Source organism: Myotis daubentonii, chromosome 8 (genome assembly GCF_963259705.1).
Source record: "Myotis daubentonii chromosome 8, mMyoDau2.1, whole genome shotgun sequence".
Taxonomy (NCBI): domain Eukaryota; kingdom Metazoa; phylum Chordata; class Mammalia; order Chiroptera; family Vespertilionidae; genus Myotis; species Myotis daubentonii.
This window is the reverse complement of record NC_081847.1, coordinates 67915263-67921784: the sequence shown is the minus strand read 5'-3', so window position 1 is coordinate 67921784 and position 6522 is coordinate 67915263.

The window sequence follows — 6522 nt, the reverse complement described above, 5'->3', positions numbered from 1 at the left end:
GGGCCGGAACAAAAGCATGGATCGAGTGTTTGTGTGAACTAATATAAATTCAAAGTAAACATCATTACATAAAAGGGTACGGTCTTTTTTTTTTTAGTTTTATTCATTTCAAACGGGCCGGATCCAGCCCGCGGGCCGCAGTTTGTCCACGGCTGTAGGGTCTTGAATACATCAGCGAAGAAGACAAAAATCCATGCCCTCCCCAATAGAAAGGGGAATAGGGCCTTCTTGTAGCTTAAGGAGACCACAGAGAACAAGTCCCCCAGGACTAGTATACCCCCTGAGAACCCTTCACCAGCTTTACTGGCCAAGTGGGGAAGAGACTGGATGAGGAGACAAAGGTAGACCCATGGTAAAGGTGGAAGAGTTATTTGTTCTGGAAGAGTTTGAATTCCGTTACCATGGGAAGTAACCAACAGTACTAGACGGGCAACCCTTAAGTGCCATGGAAAAGCAGTGCTGGGAGCACAGCTTTGGTGTGTCAGACAGGCACAGACAGTGGGAGCAGCAAGAAATAGCCTCCACTCAAAAGGAGTAGCAGCCTAACCAGTGTTGCTCAGTGGTTAAGCTTCAACCTATAAATCAAGAGGTCACAGTTTGATTCCTGGTCAGAGCATATGCCCGGTCATTCATAAAAACCCCTCTGGCCCGGCCGGTGTGGGTCAATGGTTGAGCGTCGACCTATGAACCAGGAGGTCATGGTTGCCCAGGTTGTGGGCTCGATCCCACTGTGGTTCATGCAGGAGGCAGCTGATCAATGATTCTCTCTCATCATTGATGTTTCTATTTTTCTCTCCCTCTCTCTTCCTCTCTGAAATCAATTTAAAAAACTTTTTTTAAGAGTAGTAGCCGTGGCCAATGTGGCTCAGTTCATTGGGCATCCTTCCGTGTACTGAAAGGTTGCTGGTTCTATTTCCAGTCAGGGTTTCCAGCTCCATCCCCAGTAAGAGGCATGCAGAAGGCAGCTAATGGATGGTACGCTCTCACATTAATGTTTCTCTCTCTCTGAAAATCAATTTTAAATTCTTTTTTTATTTAAGTAGCAGATGAGCCCTAACTGGTTTGGCTCAGTGACTAGAGTGTTGGCCTGCGGACTGAAAGGTCCCAGGTTCGATTCCGGTCAAGGACATGTACCTTGGTTGCAGGCACATCCCCAGTAGGAGGTGTGCAGGAGGCAGTTGATCAATGTTTCTCTCCCATGAATGTTTCTAACTCTCCATCCCTCTCCCTTCCTCTCTGTAAAAAATCAATTATATATATATATATATATATATATATATATATATATATATATATATATTTTTAAGTAGCAGATGAGATGGAATGGCTCTGGGAAGGTGGGGCATGTCAAAACAAAGAATCCCAGAAAAACATCTGCCTCCAGCTCAGAGTAGCTACCCAAGGCACAGGGTGGAGAAGGGGAAGGGAAAAATGAATCTCGGAGTCAGTATGAGACAAGGCTGTCACCAATTAGAGGCACGAGGAAAGGAAGGAAGAAGGAGGAACATTGAACGTGTGGGATGGGATAGGATGGACAAGTGGCCAGATAGCCCAGTTGGTTTTTATATTGGCCTTGACTGGAATTAGTTTGGGATGGGGTAGTGCATGTTGGTGTTGGCATAAATTTTGCCAGAGAGCCCAACCACCATTTGCTTTTGTAGGATGATGGAAATGTTCTAAAACTGGACTGTCATGATATTGTATGACTCAGAAAATTTATCAAAATCTTTCAAATGTACATTTATAATAGGTGAATTTTATGGTATGCAAATTACCTCTCTATATAAAACTCTAAGTGACCGTTTGACTGTTCAACCGGTAGCTATGATATGCACTGACCACCAGGGGGCAGATGCTCAATGCACAGGCATGGAAACATAGAACAGACTGATGAATCTCTGTGGGAAGGGGGAGGTCGGGAAGATATTAACCAAAGATCTTATAGCATACTAGAGACCCGGTGCATGGATTCGTGCATCAGTGGAGTCCCTCGGCCTGGCCTGTGGGGATCACACCAAAACCAGCAGTCCAACATCCCCTGAGGGGTCCTGGATTGCGAGAGGGCGCAGGTCAGGCCGAGGGACCCTACTGGTGCACGAATCTGTGCACCAGGCCGCTAGTCTATATCTTATCTAATAATAGAGAAACATGGTAATTAACCATAACTTCGCTACCCTTCCCATTGGCTAATCAGCGAGATATGCAAATTAACTGTCAACCAAGATGGTGGCCGGCAGCCAGGCAACTGAAGCGAACAGGAGGCTTGCTTACTCCAGGGATGGAGGAAGCCAAGGTTCCCCGCCTGCCGCTGCCGGCCTCTGATCTGCACTCTAAGAAATAATGTTGCAATTATAGAAGCTAAATAAACCCCAGAAACCTGCTTTCAGCCAGCCAGGCCTCAGAGCTGGAGTTGCAACAGTGTTTCAATTATAGAAGCCAAACAAACCCAGATACCTGCTTTCAGCAGCCAAGGTCTCAGAGCTGGAGCCGAGCCACAGAGCTAAAGCTGGCTCTCAGTTCCAGTGACAGCCATAGAGGGTAAATAAATCCCAGAATAAAAAGAAAAAAAAAAGAAAAAAAGGAGAGGTTGGGAGCTTCAGTCACCCACCAGCCTGAAAACGGCCCTCAGCCCCTCACCCAGACTGGCCAGGCACCCCAGTGGGGACCCCCACCTTGAAGGGGGTGTGACCAGCTGCAAACAGCCATCATCCCCTCATCCAGGCTGGCCAGGCACCCCAGTGGGGACGCCCACCCTGAAGGGGGTGTGAGCAGCTGCAAACAGCCATCAGTCCTTCATCCAGGCTGGCCAGGCACCCCCACCCTGATCCAGGACACTCTTCAGGGCAAACCAGCCAGCCCCCACCCGTGCACCAGGCCTCTATCCTATATAGTAAAAGGGTAATATGCAAACTGACCCTAACAGCAGAAGGACTGGGAATGACTGGTCACTATGACACACACTGACCACCAGGGGGCAGATGCTCAATGCAGGAGTTGCCCTCTGGTGGTCAGGGCATTCTCACATGGGAGGAGCTCTGCTCAGCCACAAGCCAGGCTGATGGCTGCCAGTACAGCAGTGGTGGTGGGAGCCTCTCCTGCCTCCTCAGCAGTGCTAAGGATGTCCCACTGCAGATTAGGCCTGCTCCCCACTGGCAAGTGGGCATCCCCAGAGGGCTGCCGGGCTGCCAGATGGATGTCTGATTGCCATTTTAGGCCCAATCCCCCGGGGAGTGGGCCTAAACCAGCAGGTGGTCATCCCCTGAGGGGTCCCAGACTGTGAGAGGGCACAGGCCGGGCTGAGGGACCCCCCCTACCACCTGAGTGCACAAATTTTTGTGCACCGGGCCTCTAGTATCTACACTAATAAAAGAGAAACATGGTAATTAGTGTCACTCCTCTACCCTTCCCATTGGCTAATCCCCCTGTCACTCACAGAGTAGGGCCAAGATATGCAAATTAACTGGCAGCCAAGATGGCGGCCGACAGCCAGGCAGCTGATGGGAACAGGGAGGCTTGCTTGCTTCAGTGATGGAGAATTCCAACATTCCCTGCCTGACTTGCCTGCCTCTCAGTTGCAACTCTAAGCAACTATGTTGCGAATAAAGAAGCTAAAAAAAACCCAGAAACCTGCTTTACTCAGCGGAGCTTCAGGCAGCCGGACCGCAACATTGTATCAAATACAGACCGTAAACAAAGGCCAGAAACCTGTTTTCAGCAGCCGAGGCCTCAGAGCTAAAGCTGGCCCAGAATAAAAAAAAAAAAAAAGAAAAAAAGGAGCGGTTGGGAGCTTCAGTCCCAGCCTGAAAACAGCCCTCAGCCCCTCAGCCAGACTGGCCAGGAACCCCAGTGGGGACCCCCACCCTGAAGGGTGTGTGACCAGCTGCAAACAGCCATCATCCCCTCACCCAGACTGGCCAGGCACCCCAGTGGGGACCCCCACCCTAACCCAGGACACCCTTCAGGGCAAACCAGCCAGCCCCACCCATGCACCAGGCCTCTATTCTATATAGTAAAAGGGTAATATGCCTCCCAGCACCGGGATCAGTGGAGCCGTGAGGCCTCCCGGCACCGGGATCAGCGTGACAGGGGGCAGCGCCCAAACCCCCCGATCGCCCTGCAGCTCTATGTGTGACAGGGGGCGGCGCCCCAATCCCCTGATCCGCCCTGCCCTGAGTGTGACGGGGCGGTGCCCCAACTCCCCTATCGGCCCTACTCTGTGAGTGACAGGGGGGAGCTCCTCAACCCCCTGATTGGCCCTGCTCTGTGCATGACAGGGGGGAGCTCCCCAACCCCCTGATTGACCTTGCTCTGTGCATGACAGGGTATGGAGCCCCAACCCCACTGATGGGCCCTGCTCTGTGCGTGACAGGGGGTGGCGCCACAACCTCCCCATCGACCCTGCCTTGAGTGTGACAGGGGGCGGTGTCCCAACCCCCCAATTGGCCCAACCCTGAGCGTGACTGAGGGTGGCATCGCAACCTCCCAATCTGCCCTGCTCTGTGCATGACAGGGGGCGGCGCCCCAACTCCCCAATCGGCCCTGCTCTGAGCCCGACCAGGGGCTGCACCTAGGGATTGGGCCTGCCCTCTGAAACCTGGGAGCAGGCCTAAGCCAGCAGGTCATTATCTCCCGAGGGGTCCCAGACTGCAAGAGGGCACAGGCAGGTCTGAGGGACCCCCCCTTCCCCCGAGTGCACAAATTTTTGTGCACCGGGCCTCTAGTATATATATAAAAGCCTAAGCGACCGTTAAGCCCTGAGACTGGATGGGAGCAATAATGTACACTGACCACTAGGGGGCAGACACACAATGAAGGATCTGCCCTCTGGTGGTTAGTGCACTCCCACAGCCAACCTCCAGTGGTCCCTCCCTGCCACCCCCCGCCCCACCCCCCCGCATCAGTGCCCCGATTGGTCCTGATTGGCCCAATCTCAGGCCAGGCCGAGGGACCCCACCTGTGCACGAATTCATGCACTGAGCCTCTGGTATCTCAATAAAGCTGTTAAAAAAAATCTGCATTTCCTCTCTTTTAGTGGTAAATTCCTGAATAGCATAATTGCATTTTATCTGAAATTGAATTATGCTTATTTAAAATAGAGCAATTCAAAAAACCATTTGCAATGTCTTACTTAATGACCAAAATTTGAAATGACACACCTCAATTTTTAAAAAAATGTATCAAGAATTTAACATCCTTAAAGCTAAAAGTCAGTAAGTTGAGTGAATTTTAACTGTGCTATTGCCACAAGGTGGCACTATCCTAGCTGTAACATCTGTAGCATGTGCTGTAACACCAATGTTCTGTGAATCAGAACCCCAAGTGATTAGAGACAAGTGCCATCCTTCTCTTTCTTCCTCCCTCCTTTCTTTCTGCTTTCTCTTTCTTTCTACAGTCACCATCATTATAGCCTCTAACAATATTATCCATTTTGTTTTATTTGATGGTGCCCAGACTAGTTCTGATAATGTGCCCCCAATTAGAAATGAAGGTGAAAAACACCATGAAAACAACCAGACACCAAACATACCACTGTATATATTTTATTGATTTTTTTACAGAGAGGAAGGGAGAGGGATAGAGAGTTAGAAACATCAATGAGAGAGAAACATGGATCAGCTGCTTCCTGCACACCCCCTACTGGAGATGTGCCCACAACCAAGGTACATGCCCTTGATCGGAATTGAACCTGGGACCCTTGAGTCCACAGGCTGATGCTCTATCCACTGAGCCAAACTGGTTAAGGTGATACCACCGTGTTCTTAATATAGAAGAGTGCTTGATGCAAAATATTAGTCATTTAAAAACATCAAGAAAGCAAACTATGCCACAGCAGTTGTAGACTTAATTGTCCTGGGCTGATGCTGGCTGAGGTCTGGGAAGTCTCCTCCCAGGCAGTCCTCAGCTCACCTGACAGCCAACAAAACTACAGCCATCCCATTCTCCCCTCCCAGAAGTCCAAACCTTCATAAACAGGAGTCAAATGAACCCCAACCCTCCATTTTTTGGTTTCTTTTTTTGGGGGGGAGGGGGTTGTTGTTTTGCAGCAAAGCAGGCAAGAATTTATTGGCTGCAGCAAAAGTACACTCAGGACAGTGAAACAGGAAGGGCTTAGCGTAGAATCAACAGGAGGACCTAGGCTGGGCTGCTTTGGCTCAAGGGAGATCAGAGAGAAGGGGGCATTGGAGATAGATTCAGGGGGTTAGCCTGGGACAAAATACTACTGCCTATTGTTCCCTTGGTCGCAAGTCTCTGTGGGTCCCTTACAGTTTAGGAGATGCCTGTGGGGAAGTAGAGGAGGAAGGGAATGTCATGGGTGTTCTCCCCAGATGGAGAGCATGCCTATTAGTGTTGATGGTACCCACCTCACACTTGAGGCTCTGACTGAAAATATGGGGTTATCTGGCTCTCAGCACCCCTACTTGAACCTCCCCCAACTCCCCACTACCCTCAGACCCAGAGCAGTGCCCCTCCGAAGGACTGCCCTAGCTTCCTCCTCTCTCAGCTTCTAGTTGGCCCCACAGC